The sequence below is a fragment of the Balaenoptera physalus genome (assembly GCF_965194825.1).
Source record: "Balaenoptera physalus genome assembly, chromosome: 3".
NCBI classification, from domain to species: domain Eukaryota; kingdom Metazoa; phylum Chordata; class Mammalia; order Artiodactyla; family Balaenopteridae; genus Balaenoptera; species Balaenoptera physalus.
The window spans coordinates 88,912,571-88,934,398 of NC_138890.1; the positions used below are offsets into that span (position 1 = coordinate 88,912,571).

The 21,828-nt window shown below is 35.5% G+C and overlaps 1 protein-coding gene and 1 long non-coding RNA gene across 14 annotated transcripts in view; one reads left to right on the forward strand and one right to left on the reverse strand.

Moving 5' to 3' along the window:
• FER (FER tyrosine kinase) overlaps positions 1 to 21,828 on the reverse strand; it is a 441,496-nt gene that overhangs the window by 360,683 nt on the left and 58,985 nt on the right. The window lies entirely within an intron of this gene.
• LOC309657872 lies at positions 5 to 20,412 on the forward strand. Its single transcript, XR_014261939.1, has 3 exons — positions 5 to 6,443; positions 6,480 to 16,146; positions 16,454 to 20,412. It is a non-coding gene; the product is annotated as an uncharacterized lncRNA (long non-coding RNA).

Below are 21,828 nucleotides of genomic sequence, written 5' to 3' on the forward strand. Positions count from 1 at the left end.
TTAAAAAATAAGAAATAAAATTAGCACTTGTATTAGAGGTTTCCACTTAGCTGTCATCAGGAACTTTAAATACTTAGTTTTACACAAATTATTACATTAATATAAAAATGGCAGGTTTCTGGCAATTATGCAAGGAGCTATATGAGTGGTTCATATTTAATATCTTTAAATTCAAGAACAAATGCTTCAAAATTCAGTAATCAGAGACTGCAGAATTCTAGGACAGGATTAAGGAACTCTTTGAGAAGCCACACTTGCAGTCTTCATTTTACCACTTCTTGTTTGTTTTTCAACACACTGATATATTGCTTCTGCCCAAACCATTCTATTGCCTCAGTAAGGTTAACACTTCCTAATGATCAAATGCAACAGAAATTTACCCATCTTCATTCTTAACCTGTTTCTCTGAGGCATCTGATCCTACTGACTCACTTCTTCCTGAAACTCTCTTTTTTGGTTTCTATTGCTTCTTATCTTCCAACACGCTGGCTTGCCTTCCTCCCTTCCTAAAAATTCCTTCTCAAACTTTATACCTGCTCTTCTTTTGCTGTCTATGTCTTAAATACTTGTATTCTCTACATTTCTATCTTATCTCTTTTCTTAATAAATACCATTAGTTCTCAATGGTTTTTCTAGCCCAACACATTGCCTCAATAGCAGACACACATAATGGTGGGTTTGGGACAAGTGGGCATATGGATACTGCTCGAAGAACAAGTCATTTGTTTTTAGACTTTCTAGCTTATAAATACGGGAAAAAAAGTAAAAGGAATGCTCTTTACTACAGGTCTTCAAAATTCTATTCAGAAACAGGTGTTGGAGACTTTCCATGGTCAGAGAGGATCCATGGTAAAGATACAAAAAATAGACAAGGTATAGTTTCAGATATTTCACAAGGGTAATTTTCTACACTATTACCTTTGATCTGTGAATGAACAGAATTAATTCTGTTTCTGTTAGTAGCCCAAAATAATCCTAAATCAAAATTTAATAGGTATCTAAATCAAAAGTATAGCCTAAAGGAAGCAAATTCTTAGTCAGTCAGAACTCACCAGGGTCTAACTTAGTAATCTTGTTTTTGATACACCGCAATATATGTTTTTTTAAAAAAGTAATCTTTGAGGACATTTCTTTAGGGAAAAAGGTCATTTTTAGTTCTGAGATGCTATTACGAACATGAAGTAAGACAGGTGGCCTATGAACTCATCATATTTACTTTCAAATTCAAAAACCTCAGTACTAAGATGCTCTTGATACCACAAAGCCATTTAAAACTGATGTAGCTCCTCCATTAAAATATAAAATTTAACAAAGATGAAAACAAGAAAAACTATACAAACGTGGATTAAAAACATAATTTAAATTGCCCTAGTAATTCTTGTAGCTTTGCCTTTTTCATCTGATATTTTCACTCTAAAAAATACCATGTTAGAAAAACATTCTATAGCATGTGCAGAATATTAAGGCTACCAAAAATAAAGTGAGAGGAATCAGTTTCTTTCTCAAAAAACAAATATTCTCTATCTTCAAAAAACAAATACTCTCTAAGTGTTTTGTAGCAATAAATTTTTGTGATTCTATGTAGGAGTCCTTGCAGCCTAGGGAGAAGCCTTCTTAGAAGCTAACATTAAAGATCACACAACTGGGTCAGATTGCCCTTCACCTCCCAGGAGGGCACATCTCATCCTGTCTAATAGCCCTGTTCACTGCAGTCACTGTGAAAAGTCAAAACCTCCCAAGGTATATATTATAACCCCAACTGTCAATCCCATATTGCCCTCAATATCGCCTATTCTGACCCAAGACACTATCTATAGAATCCTGTACTCTCAAGAACTCTTGCTCTATGATTAGAAAACTCCTTATACTTCTTATCAGAACTTTGCATTTGTCTTCTATCTGTAACAAAAACCTGGCTTGATCCTACTAACAACAACCTAATACTGCTAATAAATATGCCCTCTCTTCCTAAAAGTCTCTGTTCTTCTGAAGCTCAAGTCACCCTTGCACATGAACAATCCATCAGAAACTGCTTCTGATTCTCCCTCCAAAGTCTACCACAAATCTACCCACTTCTCTTCATATTCACTGCCACCCCTTTTAGAAGATATGATTATCTCTGGCTTAGACTGTTGCAGCACCTCCTAACTGGTGTCCTCTCTTCTACTCTGCTCCTTTCCAAACCATTCTCCTTAAAGTAGCAAAAGAAATTGTCATCTCCTGCATAAAATCCTACACTGGCTTTCCTTTTCATTTAAAGAAAAATCCAAACTTCCTTCTAAGACCTACAGTGTCTCAGATTATGTGTCCTCTGTCTATCCTTTCAACTTCTGTTTTGCCATTATCTACCCAGCTAAATAAGTTCTAGGAGCACTGGTCTTCCTTTAGTTTCTGAAACATTCTCTCTTCCTGGGAGCTCATCCTCTCTTTCACATGGCAAGATCCACCTCTTCCTTTAGGAAATCAGCTAAATCTCATGTAGGTCTAATGCTTGCTATTCTTTATCTTAGCACTTAAAACAATTATTTATTTGTATGTATACTTTTTTTTTTTAATGTCTCCCCAACTACAATGGAAGCTCCATGAGGGTAGTACTGTGTCTCTTTGTTCACTATTTTAGGTATTCACTGTGAAGCCTGAAATAATAGTTACTAAATATTCTTTGAAAGAAGGAAGGGAGAGAGGGAGGGAAGGAGGAACAAATGTAGAATAAAACCATGAAGTGAAAATATGCCATTAAAAGATTTTTTTAATTGTTTCAAACTGGAATTAGATAGCATAGAACAATGCCAATTATGATGGGGAAGGAAAATTAACAAGTCTATCTTCAACTGATAAAACAACAGAGGGATTAGAGCAGCACATAATGCAATAAGAAGCACTGGCCTAAAAGGAATGAGTGAGTGTGCAAGAAAATGTTTGGGTGGTGTATAACTCGAATTAGACGCATGGCTGGAATATTTCTTAAAAAGAGAGATGAGCAAAATGTTAACAGATGCTTAATAAAGAAACAAACAAACAAAAAAGATGCATTTCAACATTTATAATAAAACTGATATAGCACTTTGCAGATATGCTCTTTAGTTTGGGCATAGCAGTGGCCAAAGCATAGATAAATTATTTGTTGATGAGGATAATTTGTGGAAGATAATTCCTTCTAACCTGATGAACAAAATACTCATCTCATCTGCAGACCATCTGCAGACATTCAAATTGCTTTATTATACAGAATCCTGCTTAAGGGATTAATAATGTTCCTCATAATGGAATTTTACCAGTAGTCAGAGTCACTGATGCTGAAAGCTACAGATAGGTTAAGAAATAATAAAAAGTGAAAATATCTGAAGTTTAATTTTAGAAAAATTTAATCACAGGCAAAGAATATTAATACAATTTGAAAATAAAACCATTGTGGTTAAATTTACAAAATAGAAAAAAAGTATCAACTTTTGAGAGAAGAGCTATAAAATGTGAAAGTAGGAATAATTTAACTATAATAAACTAGACAAAAATCCCAAAGGATACTAACAAAATCAGGAGTGAGAGATAGATAAGACGTATAAGTATGTTCATTTCCTCACCTTTCATACAGAAGAGTCAATAGACAGCTTTAGTTTTAAAGTTTGTAAATAAACAGATATAAGCTTATAATTTTTAAGTTTCAAAACTTAAACAAGTGAATGTTTAGAAAAAAGCAGACTATATAGACCTTCTGAATTACAAAAATAATTTTTAAAGAAAGTTAACATTGTCCACTAGAAAAAGAAAGAAAACAAAAGAAACTTAAAATGATTAAAATTAGAAATAAGCTGCAAAATAAAAATTATACTAAACACATCTGTTAAATATTATATGTAAACTTTATGTGTTAAACATCTATGAAAAGGAAAACATTATCAAATCAGAGGGGAAAAAACTTCACTATACACAAAATGAGAAACATCAGTAAAATAAAATAACATGTAACAACAACAGAAAAGATAGGGAAACCCCTCTCCCAGAAAAATATGAACAGTAAGATCCAGCAGTCATTATATTCAAATGATATAAAACTGAATTCTAGACACAAAATATAAAACAAAGAAGGGCACAGTATGTTGCCAAAGAATATCACTCAGCATGAATATATAACTGTTGTGATTCTTTTCATTCCAGAAAACAGTACATCCAAACAGAAAGCAAAAATGGTGGAAAATGCAATGAGAAATCAAAAGTAGTAGGAGAATTAAATATGCTCATCTCTACCTGTGACAGACTAGACTAAAAAAAAAAAAAATACAGAGTATCTGAATAAGTAATTTAATAATGAATATGTTTGATCTATCATCATATATAAAACTCTATACACTACAGGTCTAAAAATACCTATTTTAAAAGAATATTTTTAAAAATTAGATAATATTGGGCTATAAGAAATTTCATAAACTTCCTCAAAATTAGAAATAGTGCATACTAACCACACTATCTAGCCTCTTTCAATTAAAGGAAAAAATCCTTATCAGAATTTTTTAAGGGAAAAAAATCAAATCATTCCTAAAAAAATGCATAGGCCAAAAAAGGTAAGTTTTTAAACTAAAAGAAGACCTAGAAATAACAGTAAATAAAACAGTGACCATCAAGCTCCATGATATACAGCTCAATATGCTCAAAGATTCACAAACTTTACACTTCTATTTCTAAGTAAGAAAATTTTAAAATAAATTTATTAAAATACAGTTTTAGAAGTTAGAAAAGGGAGAACAATATAAAACTAAGGAAAGTACAAAGAAGGAACTGAAAAGAAAAAATGAAAAATATTTATTAATTAGACAAAAATAAAAATAGAAAAAATGTTGACAGCATTAAAAAGGAGAGCTTAACAATAACGAAGGAAATAACAATAACAAAGGAAATAAAGTATATAAAATCGACACTTAGAAGTGAGAAATAACCATAAATTAAGACAAAATTGCAAAAACTGAGAGAAGAATCTGAAAATAAGTGAGGTAGCTTTTTTTTTCTTTTAAAGAGAAATGCAAATTAGCAAAATTGACATTCCAAGAGACTGCATACAGATCATTCCATTTTTTGCTCACAGGTACATTCCCAGCCCTTTACCTGCTGGGACCTGATCTCTGCAAACTGTATTTCCCAGGCTCTCCCTTGCTAACTGGCTTTTGGCTTTATTGGGCAATGGGAGGTACTGGCACAAGGCTGAAGGGCAGGAAGAAGGGAGAAGCCAGGATATATTTCTCTCTCCCTCTCAGATTCTTTCTTTCCTCTGTCTCTCTGCTTGTAATAAGCCCTCCTCCTCCCTTTGTGGCTTCCAGATGGTAGAGGCTCCACATAGTTACTAATCTCTGAGGTGCCTTACCTTTCTCTGCTTGCTCTTAGCTCTTCTAAAACTTTTGAACACATTTACCCCAATTAAATCCTACTTATTGAAGTACCTAGTGTAGGTTCTGTTTTCCTGACTGAATCCTAACTTTTACAGATAGGAAATTCAAAGAGACCAATAACCATGGAGTACATGGTTATCATAAATCAATTATCAATAAAATACCTCTAATAAAGTACACAGCTCAAACATTTTTTCCTAATGAATAATTTCAAACCTTTATGAAAGAGATACCTTTGGTATTACCTAAATTGTTTCTAAAAATGGAGATTGAAAACAAAGTTCCTAAAATCACCATAACACAGATAACAAAAAATGATGAAGATACTACAAAATTAAATTCATTTATAAATACCAATGCAAAAGTCTTAAGTAAAATATTAACTGGGCAAAATTGCCCATTAAAAGAAAAACGTCTCATAATCAGTTTGGGAACATTTCAAAAATGAATATTTAATAGTCAAATATAGAAGTATTCCCATATAAGTCAAACACAAACCAAGCTGTTTAATATCAACAATGTTATTTAACACTGTTTCTTAGATGCCTCTGAAGATAACGATTTGAAAGGAAAAGGCTTACCCTTTCTAATAATAAAAAAATACAAATGAAGCCATTTGAAATTATTATTTTTCATGTATCAGATTGACAAAATTAAATAAAACAACCACACACTGTAGGTAAGTGTATATGGGAACAGGCTCTCTAATGCACTGTTAGTGGAAATGTAAGTTACTGAAAAACAAATTTGGCAATAGCTACTAAAATTCTAAGTGGGCAAACTTTATACCCAGAAATTCTACTTCTTAGAATTTATCTCACAAATAATATTTTCACAAGAATTCAGATTTACAAGGATATTTATCACAATTTTAAGAGCAAAAAGAGTTCAATAAAAAAACTGAAGAAATGAATTATAAAATGATATGCAGCCATTAAAAAAAGTAAAGTAACTGCAAGTGAAATGATACAGAGAAAGCCCAAAATACATAACTAAGTAAAAAAGCCAAACTTCAGAACAGTTTATAGAGTACAAAGTTATTTCTGTAAGATAAATAAATGTCTTGTGTGGGTATATGCATAAAAAAAAAATACAGAGAAGAAAATTAGGACGACTATACATGAAATGTGGAAAAGATAACAAATTATTTTTTTCTCCTCAAACCTGAAATGCCTTGTAAAAATGTAAATATTAGAACTAATCCAAAACAAAATTATTTCTGTACCAACTCAAATTCCATCCACAAGCTGCTCAAAATACATACACACTGTGACCCAACACCACGATAGCACTTCCAAACATACGGTTTACTAAAATATGAAACACCAGCCTTTACTGTATCACTCCAAATTTAGGACAGATGCTTCCATGCAATTAAATTGCAGCTCTCATATGGAACAGGGAACAATCATCACACTAGAAGCCAAAACTATATCTAAAATAAAATAATACAGAACAAGGTGAGCTATTTTTTAATCATTACGTGATAGTGTGAAAAAATATAAAACAATATCTACTCAAAGGTAGTAGGAAATATTAGCAGCTCCTCCATAACGTGGTAAAAACTCACTAGTTTAACTTACTTTGGGGAAATAAAGTCTAAATTAATTTTTAAAAATTAAATGTTAGAATTTTCCACAGAAAATAATTTATTCCATTCAGGTATATACAATAGCAACAGGCATGAAATGTAAAGATCCTACCACACTGCTTATATTTCTATATATTAGTAATTGTAATTAACAAATTAATCATGCATATTATCAGGTACTCAGAAATGAGATGAAGGAAACACGAAAACACTGTTTTTCTTGATTGACTGACTGATTCCTTTGTACCAGTAACAATGTTAGAAAGAGGAGATAAAATAACCAGCAAAGTAAAGGACCTCTTCTGACCACGACATACTAACTGGAATCAAACTCATCTTCCCATTGAAAACAACTAGAAAATGGGGCATCATAAATGACACTCTTTTCATATATTGGACAGCAGGCAGCACAGGGCTGGAATCCCAAAGAGAACTGAAAGGACTAAAACTGCCCCAGTTGCATTCCTGGAGGTATTTTCTTAAGGGAAGTGCAGGGAGAAAATCAGAGATAAACAGACTTAGAAGCCATAGTAAAAAGTTTGATATATACTAATTACAATGCCCAATCAGAAATTTTAGGCAGGGGACTTGGCCATTACAGGGGTTAAATTAAAAGGTCAAGAAGAAAACTCTCTGGGCCTCACATAGCTTATACTTGTTTACATTTTTTTATTAAAATAATAATGCAAACCCCCACCTGATCTGAATTATCTTAAATTCTAAATATGTAGTCTGATTTCGTTAAGTGCTAATTACATCTTCCCAGAAGAAAAATAAAATGCTATTGGGAAAAATCTTTAAAAATAAAATCAGCAAAGATGGAGTAACAGGGACCAAATTTACCCTTCTACCTGAAACAAGCAGAAAATGGACAAAAGATATGGAACAACAGTTTTCAAGACACTGTTTACCAGCCAAAGAAGAACAGTGATCACCAAGAAAAGGAAACAAACAAGGTGAGCCCTACAATTGCCCTGACTTACTGACTTGAGAGACTGCAGCACAGGAAGGAGAAACTGAAGGAGACACCAGCAGAATTCCTGGGTTGAGGAGACAAAGCTGAGAGTCAGGAAAGAGCAAGGCAACTAGAGTTCATGGGACAGACTACTGGAGAGGACAGAGGTACACAGAGAGAAGCCCAGAGATCTGCAGCGAGCCCCGCTCCGTCCAGGATTCAGCACAACACTGATCAGTGCATGCCTGTGAGAAAACTACATGAGCTGGGCAAAGAATTGGCTGAAAAGACTAGAGGAAACAGGACCTGGTGCTCACCCATGGTTGGGAATACTGTCCATTCCCACCAGCCACACGGAAAAACTCAAAATTTATGGGGCACGGGGTAGAATACTCAAAAAAGTTTTGCCTTGCTAGTGGGGAGTAATTAGCCCTGGAGTTAACACTGTTCTGGTCCTGCCTAACAAATCTTAAAATCAGGATCCAAAAGATCAAACTCTTTCCAAGTAACGTAACTGTGTCCCCAAACAAAACTCAACAACACATAGCAATACAAACTATCAAAAATGAAGCAGAGAGAAAAAAAAAATTTTTTTAATAAACAGAGTATCACTGAACTTTAGGACTTTTAGAGATCTAATATGTGTATAATTAGAAACATCATAGGAGACAGAGAGGAATAGGGAAAGTATTTGAAGAAATAATGGCTGAAAATATTCAAAACTTGATGAAAACGAAAAATCCACAGATTCAAGAAGCTCAATCAATCCCAGCACAAGAAGCATGAAAACAAAACAAAACAAAAAAACCCCACACTATCAGTACCGTATCTGAGTCAAACAGCCTTGGGACATTCAAATGTTTTATAATGATAATATAATAGTTTTCACAAACTGATTACATATATGAAACCCATCAATTCTGTAACTCATTTTGATGAGTTTCTGGATAACTTATTTTTTTCTTACAGCATTTAAAATTTCCTCCCCTGTAAATATAGCAGGAATTGACTGGTCTCCTCTGCATGGTTTATATCCCAGTATCCAGAAATCTCTACAGGTATGATCTCATCTGGTGGAGATTTGCAAAGAACCAAAGGACTGAGTTTACTTAGTGAGTGAGCGAGAAATGGATCATCTGAGTTAAATATGTCCTTTAATTTCAGGGGATTTCGGCTTCTCTAATTAAGCCTTTCTAACAATGAAAGGGTTGAGGGACTTCCCTCGTGGCGCAGTGGTTAAGAATCTGCCTGCCCATGCAGGGGATATGGGTTCTATCCCTGGTCCGGAAAGATCCCACATGCTGCGGAGCAACTAAGCCTGTGTGCCACAACTACTGAGCCTGCACTCTAGAACTGAGCCTGCATGCCACAACTACTGAAACCCCCACGCCTGAAGCCCATGCTCTGCAACAAGAGAAGCCACCGCAATGAGAAGCCCGTGCACCACAACAAAGAGAAGCCCCTGCTTGCTGCAACTAGAGAAAGCCCGTGCACAGCAACGAAGACCCAATGCAGCCAAAAATAAGTAAATTAAAAATAAATTTATTTAAAAAGAAAGAAAGGGTTGAAACTTTTTAGACCCTGTTATTCAAGTACTATAAATTCTCAGATTATCAAACACTGACAACACAATCAAAACAAATCCTGAATAAAAATGCTATGTAGACAAAAAATTACTAAATATTTTTAAATAAAATAGAATCAAAATAATCAACATAATCAAAGTCAATATCTGGGTTCTAAAGAGTGGTACCAAAGATGCTGAGCCACATTATCTCAGTCATTGCCCAATCTCAGCAGTAAGAAAAAAGCCATTTCCGGAAAACACATGACTACCAGAATATTGGTACTGCTACCAAAAAAGAGTAAGTCTAAATGTCTAAACAGGGACTTCCCTGGCAGTCCCGTGGTTAAGACTCTGCACTCCCAATGCAGGTGTCACAGGTTCAACCCCTGGTTGGGGAACTAAGATCCCGCATGCCACACAGCACGGCCAAAAAAAAAGTCTAGAGGGTGGGAGGGAGACGCAAGAGGGAGGAGATATGGGGATATATGTATATGTACAGCTGATTCACTTTCGTATAAAGCAGAAACTAACACACCACTGTAAAGCAATTATACTCCAATAAAGATGTTTAAAAAAAAAAAAAGGTTTAAGCACAGATTCAGACCACGAAGGAAACTATATTACCTTTTCTTTTCTAATACTTTTTCTTCAATTTTCTAGACTCAGTGCCCCTCAATTGCTTTTGTTCTTCTTGGACTTAAAGGCCACTCTTCTTGTTCTTCTGAGGAACAAAGATAACTGGCCAGAGTCACCTTTGTCCTTCAAAAGTAAATCACATAAGCTCAGCAGTTTGTCCTACCAAAAGTTACGGGTTGAATTAAAGACCTCCGCAGTCTCTTCCAGCTCCAGCACCCTGTGGTTGTTCTCTACTTAGCTATTTCCCTCATCATCCTCATAAACTCATTGACCTCTGTAGCTCATGTCCACAGAACATTGCTTTGTTGATCCAGCTCTAGTGGATCTTTGTTAATACAGGGATGGCCTATTTGAAAATTTTAAAGAAAACAATAAATTACAGTAAGGAGATGTTTGCCTACTTCCCTCTAGTTTCTGGGTAATATTCCTGTTCTCCACCCTGCTGCATCCCACTCCCATTCCCCATCCATGTCCTAGAGAAGTGGTTCTGTTATTCCCTATTTCCTGTATCCCCAAAATTTCCTTGATTGGCTCTTTCAACTCAACATTTTTTACAAAAACAAAGCCTTTCCCTTCCCCAATCCAACCAGTTCTTCCAGCTACTGCTCAATCTAATCTTTTTTAAAAGTCCCTCAAATAGACTTCTGGGGGGGAAAAAAAGTTAAAGCTCTGCATTTGTTTCCAGAAGGTATGAACCAGACTGTAGACTTAGGATACTCCCTTTTGAAGCTCTACCAAAGAAATGCTGTTTTCTTTTCTCATATCCTGTGTAATACAGAACCAAGAGGTGAGTTTGATGTTCTCCATTACTTCTCCCCAACTCCACCCCAATTAAAGCTAACCTTGCTTGTCAAGACGGCCCTTCACTCCTCCTCTCCAACACTGTCTACCTCTGATACGCTCATAGGCTTTTTTTATTCACCCCTTACATCAACACTCTGAGACACATATCTTCAACTTATAAATAGTGTTGGAGAGATTAAGTAATCTGTCCAAGATCACACAGCTAACGAATGGAAGAGCTCAGCTTCAACCCAAATCTACCTCTTAATGTGTTAGACTGGATACAACCTAAGAAGTCTGGAGGATACAGAAGTATGGGAACCTAAAGACCCTTGCAATGAAGGACTACTTTGAGAATAATATCTAAGCTAAACTGATGAGAGTACCTTATAAACTGGTTAAATATTACATTAATCTGTATTTAGTACTTTATCATTAAATTACAAGCTTAAGAGCCATAGGGAAAAGCCATCTACTCCCTGTGGGCCACCTACTTTGTAGCATAAATAACAAACAGCTAAAGTGAAGAAGTCCTAGGCCAAGATTAGTGAGTCATTCTTGATATGACACAGTCTGTTAGAAGAAATGAAGATGAAAAAGAAAGAGGCCTCTCACTGTATTTGAGTTTCTAACTAGAATAATGAACCACCCTTCAAATCTTCCTAAACAGAACAATTAAGAAATAAATCATCTTCTTACCTAAACAACCCCAATACCACACTGGATAATTAGAAATAGTACCACTTTAACACTGACAGTACACATTTCCTTATGCTCCAGGAAAACAAATGATTGGTTTGGGACTTTAAGTTTTAGAACATTTTTCAGAATGTTGAGTGGTATAGTAAATAATATTAATATTATATCATAAAATACTGTTTTTTACATAAAATGCATTATTTCAAGAGATTTTCTGAATTCCTAAATGTGATTATTTTATGTCTGACTTATTTCACTTAGCGTAATGACCTCAAGGTCTATCCATGTTGTCGCAAAAGACAGGATTTCCTTTTTTATGACTGAATAATATTTCATTGTGTATATATACCATATTTTCTTTACCCATTCATCCATTGATGGACACTTAGGTTATTTCCATATCTTGGCTATTATAAATAATGCTGCAATGAACATGGGGGCATATATATCTCTTCAAGATAATAATTTAATTTCCTTCAGATATATACTCAGAAATGGAATTGCTGGATCATATGGTCATTCTATTTTAATTTTTTGAGGAACCTCCACACTGTTTTCCAAAGTAACTGTACCAAGTTATGACCATTTGTCTTCTTTGGAGAAATGTTTATTCAGATCCTCTGCCCATTTTATAAATGGATTGTTTGGTTTTTTGCTCTTGAGTTGTAAGTTCCTTTTTATTTTTTGCTGGTTTATAACATTATATAAGTTTCATGTGTACTATATTTCTATTTCTGTATACACTACAGTGTGATTTTATATATATAGATATATAGATATAGATATATATCTCATCTTCTTTATCCATTCATCTGTTGGTGGGTACTTAGGTTGTTTCCATATCTTACCTATTGTAAATAATGCTGTGATAAACAGAGCAGTGCATATATCTTTTAAAATTAGTGTTTTCATATTCTTGTGATAAATACCCAGAAGTGGAACAGCTGAGTCATATGGTAGTTCTATTCTTAATTTTTTGAAGAATCTCCATACTGTTTTCCATAGTAGCTGCACCAATTCACATTACCATCAACAGTATACAAAGATTCCCTCTTCTCCACATCCTCTCTAACACTTGTTTCTTGCCTTTTTTGATAATAACCATTCAAACAGGCATGAGGTGATATCTAATTGTGGTTTTGATTTGCATTTCCTTGATGATTAGTGATATTGAGTATCTTTTCATGTACCCATTGACCATTAATGTGTATTCTTTGGAAAAATGTCTATTCCGATCCTCTGCCCATTTTTTAATTAGGTTGTTTTTTGCTGTTGTTGAGTTGTATGAGTTCTTTATATATTTTGGATATTAGCCTCTTAATGGGTATATGATTTGCAAATACCTTCTCCCAGTTGGTAGGTTGTCTTTCATTTTGTTGATGGTTTCCTTTGCAGGGCAGAAGCTTTTTAGTTTGATGTAGTCTCATTTGTGTTTTTTGTTTTTTGATTTTTTTTTGCTTTTATTTCCCTTCCCTGAGGAGACACATCCAGAAGGATATTGCTAAGACCAATGTCAAAAAGTATATTATGTTTTCTTCTAGGAATTTTATGGTTTCAGGTCTTATATTCAAGTCTTTAATACATTTTGAGTTGATTTTTGTATGCGGTGTAGGATAGTGGTCTAGTTTCATTCTTTTGCATGTGGCTATCCATTTTCCCAACACAATTTATTGAGGAGACTATTCTTTCTCCATTGTATGTTCTTTGCTCCTTTGTCATAAATTAATTATACATATATGTGTGGGTTTATTTCTGGGCTCAGAATTCTGTTCCACTGATCTATGTGTCCAATGTTCTGCCAATACAATGCTGTTTTAATTACAATAGCTTTGTGATATAATTTGAAGTCAGGGAGTGTGATGCCTCCAGTTTTGTTCTCTCTTCTCAGGATTGCTTTAGCTATTCAGGATCTTTTTCGTTCCATATAAATTTTAGGATTTTTTTGTTCTATTTCTGTGAAAAATGTCCTTGAGAATTTCATAGGTATTACATTGAATCCATACATTGTTTAATGTAATAGGAACATTTTAACAATCTTAATTTTTCCAGTCCATGAGCATAGAATATCTTTCCATTTCTTTGTGTCATCTTTAATTTTTTTCAAAAACGTCTTATAATTTTCAGTGTACATGTCTTTCACATCCTTGGATAAATTTATTCCTCAGTATTTTATTCTTTTTGTTTCAATTGTAAATGGGATTCTTTTCTCAATTTCTCATTCTACTAGTTTGTTGTTAGTATATAGGAACACAAAAGATTTTTGTTCTATATTGATTTTGTACCCAGCAACTTTATTGTACTCATTGACTATTTCTAATAGTTTTTTGATGGAGTCTTTAGGGTTTTCTATATATAACATCATGAAATCTGCAAATAGTGATGGATTTACTTCTTCCTTTCCAATTTGGATGCTTTTTATTTCTTTTTCTTGCCTGATTGCTGTGGTTTGGACTTCCAATACTTTGTTGAATAAAAGTGTGAGAGTGGGCGTCGTCATCTTGTTCCTGATCTTAGAGGGATTGCTTTCAAGTTTTCACCTTTGAATATGATGTTAGCTGTGAATTTGTCATATATGTCCTTTATTATATTGAGGTACGTTCCTTCTATACACATTTTATTGAAAGTTTTTATCATAAATGGGTTCTGAGTCTTGTCAAATGCTTTTTCTGCATCAACTGAGATGATCATGTGATTTTTATCCTTCATTTTATTAATGTGGTGAATCACATTGATTGATTTGTGTATGTCAAACCATACTTGCATCCCTGGATTAAATCATACGTGATTATGGTGTACGATCTTTTTAATGTATAACTGTCCCTCAGTATCCAAGGGGGATTGGTTCCAGGATTTGCCACAGACACCAAAACCTGCTTGATACTCAAGTCCCACAGGTGGCCCTCCATATCCATGGTTCCACACCAGTGGATTCAACCAAACACATACCATATAGTGCTGTATTTACTACAGAAAAAAAACCATGTATAAGTGGACCTGTGAAGTTCAAAACCTGCGTTGTTCAAGGGTCAGCTGTATTGTTTATTTGGTTTATTAATATTTTGTTGAGGAATTTTGCAAGTATGTTCATCAGAGATAATGCCCTGTAATTTTCTTTTTTTGTGTTGTCCTTGTCTGGTTTTGGTATCTGAGTAATGTTTGCCTTATAAAATGAGTTGAGGCATTCCTTCCTCTTCAATTTTTTAGAAGAATTTGAGAAGGACAGTTATTAAATCTTCTTTGAATCTTCAGTGAAGCCATCTAGTTCTAGACTTTGTTTTTGGGGATATTTTTGATTACTGTTTCAATTTCCTATTGATCAGTCTATTCAGATTTTCTATTTCTTTGTGATTCAGTCTTGGAAGATTGTATGGTATGATTGAAATTTTTATCCATTTCTTCTAGGTTGTCCAACTTGTTGGTGTATGGCAGTTTATAATATTCTCTCATAATCCTTTGTATTTCTATGGTATCCACTGCTATTTCTCCTCTTTCGTTCCTGATTTTATTTATCAGAGCCTTCTCTCTTTTTTCCTAGTGAGTCTAGCTAAAGGTTTGTCAATACTGTACCTTTTCAAAGAACAGGATCTTAGTTTAATTGATCTTTTCTATTTTCTTTTTAGTCTGTACTTCATTTACTTCTGCTCTGATCTTTATTTCCTTCCTTCTACTGACTTTGGACTGTGTTTTTTCTTCTTTTTCTAGTTCCTTTATATGTAAGGTTACATTGTTTGAGATTTTTCTTGTTCCTTGAAGCAGGTCTGTATTGCTATAAACTTCCACTTAGTACTATTTTTGGCACACCCCATAGATTTTTGGTATGTCTTATTTGAATTTTATTTGTCACCAGGTATTTTTTTATTTCTCCTTTGATTTCTTCATTGATCCAATAGTTACTCAGGAACATGCTGTTTAATCTCCACATATTTGTGATTTTTCCACCTTTCTTCTTGTAATTGATCTCTAGTTTCTTTCATACCATTGTTATTAGAAAGATGCTTGATATGATTTCAATCTCCTTAAATTTATCGAGACTGTGCCCCAACACATGGTCTATCCTTGAGAGTGTTCCATGTGCACTCAAGAAGAATATATATCTTGCTGCTTTGGGATGGAATGTTTTATATAAATCTAACAACTCCATCTGATCTAAAGTTTCATTTAAGGCTGCTGTTTCCTTGTGGACTTTTTGTCTGGATGATCTATTCATTGATGTAACTGGGGTGTTAAAGGCCCCCACTATCATTGTAACACTGTCAATTTCTCCCTTTAAGTCTGTTAATACTTGCTTTATATATTTTGGTGCTCCTATGTCAGGTACATATATATTAATAACTGTTATGTCTTCTTGATGAGTTGCCCGCTTTATTATTATACAATGTCCATCTTTGTCTCTTGTTACTGTATTTTGTCTGATATGAGTATGGTGACACTCACTGTCTTTTGGCTGCCATTTGCTTGAAGTAGCTTCTTCCATCCCTTCGCTTTGAGCCTATGTTTGTCTTTAGAGTTGAGATGAGTCTCCTGGAGGCACCATATTGTTGGGTCTTATTTATTTTTTTAATTATTATTTATTTATTTATTTATGGCTGTGTTGGGTCTTCGTTTCTGTGCCAGGGCCTTCTCCAGTTGCGGCAAGTGGGGGCCACCCTTCATCGCGGTGCGCGGGCCTCTTCACTATCACGGCCTCTCTTGTTGCGGAGCACAGGCTCCAGACGCGCAGACTCAGTAATTGTGGCTCACGGGCCCAGCCGCTCCGCGGCACGCGGGATCCCCCCAGACCAGGGCTCGAACCCGTGTCCCCTGCATTGGCAGGCAGACTCTCAACCACTGCGCCACCAGGGAAGCCCGGGTCTTATTTTTTAATCCATCCAGCCATAATGTGACTTTTTATTCAATCTATTTAATTGAGGGTGATTATTAATAAATGAGTACTCAGTACTGCCATTTTATCTTTTGTTTTCTGGTTGCTCTATATCTCCATTGTTTCTTTTTCCTTATGTTTCTATCTGCTATTTTAGTTTAATGGTTTTCCATGAGATTTTTCTCAGTTTTCTTTTTTTTAATGTTTCATGTCTCTGCTCTAGATATGTTTTGTGGTTACCATGAGGCTTGTATAAAATATCTCATAGATAAAACAGTCCTTTTTTCTGCTGGATAGCATCTTATCTTCATTTGCTTACAGGGGGTTCCATCCTTTTCCTCTTCTACTTTTATATTTTTGTTGTCTCAAATTATCCCTTTTATGTTGTGAGTTCGTTACCAAATTGAAGTAGCCATAATTTTTCTTTTTTTTACTGTTTCTTCCCTCTAACCTTTATCCAATAATCAAGTGTTTAACAACCTATTCTGATATAGGGTTGCAATTTCCTGATTCTGTCTATTTATCACCTTATTCGTAGTTTTGTGCACTTCTGCTTTTTTTTTTTAGGAGAAGAGCAGAAACGTCAACGTCTCTTATAAAGCACGTCTAGTGGTGATAAACTAACTCCCTGCTAGGAAAGCCTTTATTTCTCCTTCATATCTGAAGGATAACTTTGCTGAACAGAGTATTCTTGGCTGACACCTTTTATATTTCAATATTTTGAGTATGTCATTCCACTCTCTCCAGGCCCATAGAATTTCTGCTGAGAAATGTGCTGATGGCGGAATGTGGGCTCTTTTGTAGGTTACCATCCTTTTTTCCCTGGATGCCTTTAACATTTTTGTTTTTTTTGCATTTACTTTGGAGAATTTTAACATAATGTGTCTTGGAGAAGGGTTTTTTGTATTGAGGTTATAAGGAGTTCTCTTAGCTTCATGTACTGGATAACCAGTTCCTTCCCCGGGTTTGGGAAGTTCTCAGCTATTATTTCTTTAATTAAACTCTCTGCTCCCTTTTGCCTCTCTTCTCCTTCTGGGATACCCACTATTCTAATGTTGCCCTTCCTAATAGAGTTGAAGAGTTCTCATAGAATTTCTTTTTTTTTTTTTTTTTAATATATAAATTTATTTATTTATTTTTCGCTGCATTGGGTCTTCACTGCTGTGTGCGGGCTTTCTGCGGTGAGCGGGGGCTACTCTTTGTTGCGGTGTGCAGGCTTCTCATTGCGGTGGCTTCTCTTGTTGCGGAGCATGGGCTCTAGGTGCGCAGGCTTCAGTAGTTGTGGCGTGCGGGCTCCAGAGCGCAGGCTCAGTAGATGTGGTGCATGGGCTTAGTTGCTCCGCAACATGTGGGATCTTCCCGGACCAGGGCTCGAACCTATGTCCCCTGCATTGGCAGGCGGATTCTTAACCACTGCTCCACAAAAGAAGCCCTTTTTTTTTTTTAATATCTTAATGCTCTCTCCTCTTCTAACCATACCATCTCTAGATTTCTATCTCTGAGCTTGCTAATTCTCTTCCATATGGTCTGTTCAACTTCCAATGCTTTCTAGTGAATTCTTCATCTCATTTATTGACTTCTTTAACTCCAGAATTTGTTTGGTTCTTTTTTAGAGTTTCAATCTCTCTGGTAAAGTATTCCTTCTGGTCATTAATTTTATCCCTCATAAAACTAATTTCTGAGTTTTCTTGTAGCTCACTGAGTTTCTTCATGACAGCTATTTTGAATTCTCTATCAGTTACATTGCAATACTCTATGACTAAGTTCAGTTTCTGAAGAATTGTCATTTTCTTTTTGTGATGCCGTGTTACCATGGTTCTTCACAGTGCTTTATGAGTTGTTCCTCTGCCAGCGTATCTGAAGCAGCAAATACCTTTCTTCCTTTAGGTAAAGCTTTTAGAGAAAAAAAAAAAAAAACCTTGATTCTAGGGATTCAATAGGTTAGTAATTAGAGGCCTTTTGCTTTCCAGTAGGTGGCACTATAGCACAAGTTTTTGGCTTGTCTCACCTGAGCTGCCTCCAGTTATACTCGAGAGTTGGCACTTTCCACTTTCCACCACCCGGGTGAGAGGTGTCACCCAGTGCCCTAGATGTCACTGCTTGTGCCTCTGAGGTTATTGATGCCTTACTGCTGCTGGTGTCAACAGTGTCATCCCCTGGGGCACAATGTCAGGTGCCTCTCCCACGTTCAGTCTCCTGGGTAGCAGGCTCTGCTGCCATGGATTTGGGGGGTGGGGGGGTTGGAGGGAAGCCATGGTTACAGCTGTCTTTCCTGTGACCAGAGTTTTAGGGTGCACAGGCTCTGCTATTGTGGGCGAAGTGGGGAGGGACTGGAGTGGTGGGCACTTCTGAAGCTGGACGGATGTGGTTGCAGGCTCCACCACCACTGCTGTCCAGTTCCTAGGAGCTGTGAGTGCCTCTGCAGCCAGGAAGCTGGTGTTGTGTGTGCTGCATCCCCTAATGCTACCAGGTTCTCTTGGGTTGCAGGCTCAGACTCTGTGGCCAGGGGTCTGAGATTACAGTACTGCCTTCAGTGTTCCCTCTATGCCTCCTCTATGTGTTCCAAGACACCCACGTTTTAGATGTACAGATATGTGGAATTCTCCAGCATCCTAGTGTTGCAGACAGAGGCACATTTGTTGAGTTATGGATTTTACTGGTTGTAGATTAAAATGGAGAGACAAAGGAAGTAGCTGACATGATAATTTTTTAATTGGATTACTTGTTTTTTTGCTCTTGAGTAAAATGAGTTCCTTATATTTTAGGTATTAACTCCTTACGAAATAGATTTTTGCAAATATTTTCTCCCATTCTGTAGATTGCCTATTCATTTTGCTGATAGTTTCTTGCTGTACAGAAGCTTTTTATTAATGCTTTTGCTGCTTATTTATTTTTGCTTTTGTTGCTTGAGCTTTTGGTGTCATATCCAAAAAATTGTTGCCAAGAACAATGTCAAGGAGGTTTTTTCCCCTATGTTTTCTTCTAGTAGCTTTGCAGTTTCAGGTCTTACATTGAAGTTTTTAATCCATTTCCAGTTAATTTTTGTGAGTGGTGTAAGACAGGGGTCCAATTTCATCCTTTTGCATGGAAATATTCAGTTTTCCCAACATCAGTTATTAAAAAGACTATTCTTGGCTCCCTTGTCAAATCTTAGGTGACCATATATTCAAGGGTTTATTTCTGGGATCTCAGTTCTGTTCCATAGGTCTATGTGTCTGTTTTTATGCTAGTACCATACTCTTTTGATTACTATAGCTTTATAATAAATTTTGAAATCAGGAATTGTATCTAGCTTTGTTCTACCTTCTCAGAATTATTTTGGCTATTTGGGGTCTTTGTGGTTCTATATGAATTTTAGGATTGTTTTTCTATTTCTGTGAAAAATGCCATTGAAATTTTGAGAGGGACTGCACTGTATCTATAGATGGCTTTGGGTAGTAAGGACATGTTAGCAATACTAATTCTTCCATTTCATTAGCACAGAATGTCTTTCCATTTATTTGTGTCTTCTTCAGTTTCCTTTATCAATGTCTTATAATTTTCAGTGTACAGGTCTTTCCCTTTTTGGTTAAATTTTTTCCTAAGGATTTTAATTTTATTATGCTATTGTACATGGAATTATTGTCTTTCTTTTTCAGATAGTTCATTAGTGTATAGAAACAAAACTGATTTTTGTACATTGATTTTTTTTTAATCCTGAAGCTTTACCAAATTCATCTATTAGTTTCTTGGTAGTATTTTTATTATTTTCTATATACAGTAAGTCCCCTACATATGAACGAGTTCCATTCCGAGAGTGCATTTGTAAGTCCAATTTGTTCATAAGTCCAACAAAGTTAGCCTAAGTACCCAACTAACAAAATCGGCTATACAGTACTGTACTGTAATGGGCTTATAATACTTTTCACACAAATAATACATAAAAAACAAACAAACACAAAATAAAGAAAACATTTTTAATCTTACAGTATAGTACTTTGAAAAGTACAGTAGTACAGTACAACAGCTGGCATACAGGGGTTGACATCGAGTGAACAGGCAAGAAGAGTTACTGACTGGAGGAGGGAGGGGAGGTGGGAGATGGTAGAGCTGAAGGATCGTCAGCAATAGGAGACGGAGGGCAAGCTGCAATTTCACTCACACCTGACGTTAATGGCACAGGTTCTGCTTCCTTGCTGGATTCAATTCTATCTACCCTCTTGAAAAAATTATCCAGTGATGTCTGGGTAGTAGCTCTTTTTTTCTCGTCATAGATGACACGGTAGCCCTGGATTGCATTCTGAACGGCTACTACAACCTCTGTGTACCGTTCTATGTTCAGGTCCTGTGCCTCAAAAACAGTGTCGCCTCAAAAAAAGAAAATTCCTTTGCCATTTCCTGAATTGTGAATCTCTTCGATTCTTCAGTTACTTCTTCTTCCTCTTGTTGCTCCACTCTCTCAATTATTTTCACTTTTGTTTCCATCGTTATCACTTGGCACTTCTTAGCAGTACCAGCTACATCACTGCTGCTTTTACGCTGGCTTCTGGACATCCTGGGCTTGAAATAAAGATACTGTACTACTTTACTACTCTATTCAGTACTGTACAGTAAAGTACACAAATGCACAACCACTTGCAGAGATGCACGCATGTGACAATGTACACCAGACACGTGAACTAACTTACGTGATTGGACATGTGAACACACATTCACATCTTTATAAGTTCACAACTTGAAGGTTCATATGTAGGGGACTTACTGTATGATATCATGTCCTCCACAAAGAGAGACAACTTGACTTCTTCCTTTCCCATTTGGATGCCTTTTATTTCTGACAGGTGTAATTTTAGATGAATAAAGAAACACAAAGTAAAATTCACCTTTAGCACAGAATAAAACAAGTCCTCAAACTAAAATAGCTGTTAAAATATGAAAAGATGTTTAATTTCACTCACAATTAGAGAAATATAAATTAAAGCTATACTAGGTATCATTTCTACCTATCATATTAATAAAAATTCATAAGTTTGACAACATACTCTCTTGCCCAGATTAAGTAGAAACTGGTAGTTTCATATATTCCCAGTAGATATACAAAATGGTACAAAAGCTATAAAGGAAATTTATATTGACAATATATAGCAACACTACATAGTCATTTACACTTTGACCTAGAAATCCCATTTCCAGGAATGTACCTTAAAGATACTCATAAAGATACAAAAACACATCTGTAACAAAGTTATTCACTGCAGCAATACTTGTGACTGCAAAATACTGTCAGACATAATATCCCAACAGAGTAATTTGGTTGAATATCTAAATATTCTCACTACCAAAAGGAACCAGGATCCCTCGGGGAAAGGTTTATTGAAG